The sequence below is a fragment of the Dermacentor silvarum genome, chromosome 9 (genome assembly GCF_013339745.2).
Source record: "Dermacentor silvarum isolate Dsil-2018 chromosome 9, BIME_Dsil_1.4, whole genome shotgun sequence".
Lineage (NCBI taxonomy): Eukaryota > Metazoa > Arthropoda > Arachnida > Ixodida > Ixodidae > Dermacentor > Dermacentor silvarum.
In genome coordinates this window covers 97,232,901-97,234,836 of record NC_051162.1, presented here as the reverse complement: position 1 = coordinate 97,234,836, position 1,936 = coordinate 97,232,901, and the positions used below count along the sequence as shown (strand labels likewise).

Genomic DNA, 1,936 nt, shown 5'->3' with positions numbered 1-1,936 from the left:
CTTCTCGGTTTGTCGCTCGGCCCTATAGAAGCACTTGTCGTTTTATCAAACTGACACGTTTCTGGTTTACATAGCTTTCCGACGTGCTAGTCTCCAAGATGGCAGCCATGATGACGTCAATGTATAGCGTCTATCACCAACTAATGTTTAGACTCGAAAGCATTCCGTGCGCAGAGCGGCTATCTTGATTCACACTTACCGGAGAAGTAAGAAGCGGAGTATAGGCGGTATAGGTGAGGATCAAGGCCGGCGCTCACTGAAGGAAAGCTGCGTTGCCTGACAAACTACCCCTGATAAGCTGATAAACTGATAAACGCGCAGGCAGCGCATTTGCTGGGCAGCTTGAGCTGCAGATTTGTTGACACGTTTGCGAGAACAGAACTCGAGCTTCCCCAGTGGCGCAATTGGTTAGCGCACGGTACTTATACGACAGTGCTTCGTGAGCTATGCCGGGGTTGTGAGTTCGAGCCTCACCTGGGGAATGTGTTTTTTTGGTCTTTTTTTTTTCTTTTATTGCTATAGCAATTATATGGACACTCCAAAGCAGATTTGCTTTCGCCTCATCGAAATGCTGCCGCCACGGCCGGGATTTGATCCCGTGACCTTTTAGCAGCGCAACGCCATAACTGCTAAGCCACAACGCTGGGTACAACGACAAAAAGACGGCAATGACTAAATGTTTTATTTATTTTGGAAGCGGTATATGAAAGCACGTTTTATGAGATATGTATGTGCTCCATATCGAAGTACAAATGATTCAGCAAGAGATACGTCAGTTAAGTTTTGTCGGCGCATTTGTAAAGCCTGGCCGGGGATGCCAACGCCCGTAATTGTTAGCACATGGCGTGGCGGAGTATTTAATGCGACGCATTCTTTGCCCAATTTATCCGCTCGTAATCTAAGTGAAGGACCGCACAAAGAGATATGGAACAACAAATGTTAGGCCTAGCGATAAGAGACAGGAAGAGAGCGGTGTGGATCAGAGAGTAAACGGACGTAGCCGATATTAGAATTGACATTAAGAGAAAAAAATGAAGCTGGGCAGGCCATTAATGCGTAGGATCGATAACCGGTGGACCATTAGAGTTACAGAATGGATACCAAAAGAAGGGAAGCGCAGTCACGGATGGCAGAAAATTAGGTGGGGTGATGAAGTTAGGAAACTTGCAGGCGCAAGTTCGATTCAGCTGGCGCAAGACAGGGGTACTTGGAGACCACAGGGAGAGGCTTTCGTCCGGCAGTGGCTGGTGAGGATATCACCATGGTGATGGTTATGGTGATGATAAATACCGGCTGGTGATGTTATCAGGATATACGTGGCATGGCATGCATGTTAGCGTGACATACGTGGCATGGCTCGCATGAATAACGTGACATGAGTGACATAAATGTTATGACACAACTTGCAATAATACGGAGTGCCTTTCATTGACTGGATACATGAGGATATGCATGTCACGACATAAAAGCTTGATACGCATTTCGTGCAATGACATGACGTGAACGACGTAACATACATGTCATGACATAAATGGCACGGATACCATATAACCATTGTTGTTTCTTTAACTGGATATGTATCAGGATAGGCATGACATGCATGCATAACATGAAATGAATGAATGACATTACAAGCATATCATGACAAGAATGGCATGGATGAAAAAAATGTCCCAGTTTCTCCCGAAAGGCGAAGCATCAATTACGATAGCAAATTATCAGAGAACTATACGGAGTAAGGATAGTAGTTTTATCAGCTGTATAAACTTGGACATGCAGCAGCATCAGCAACGCGCAGAACTGCTGTCGACGCCGTCGGCGTTTGGCCCGCGTTCGCACCGAACGCGCGGGGCGTTGGTGAGTGTTGCCGGTGCCTCTGCGGACGGCTCCGAGGTATTCGACCAGATCAGAACGGGTCGGTCGAGCAGCGTCTGAA

General features: G+C 46.9%; 1 non-coding gene across 1 annotated transcript; it reads left to right on the top strand.

Moving 5' to 3' along the window:
* The first annotated feature begins 389 nt into the window (after positions 1–389).
* Trnai-uau (transfer RNA isoleucine (anticodon UAU)) lies at positions 390–482 on the top strand. Its single transcript is given in 2 exon segments — positions 390–427; positions 447–482. It is a non-coding gene; the product is annotated as a tRNA-Ile (tRNA).
* The last annotated feature ends 1,454 nt before the right edge of the window (positions 483–1,936 follow it).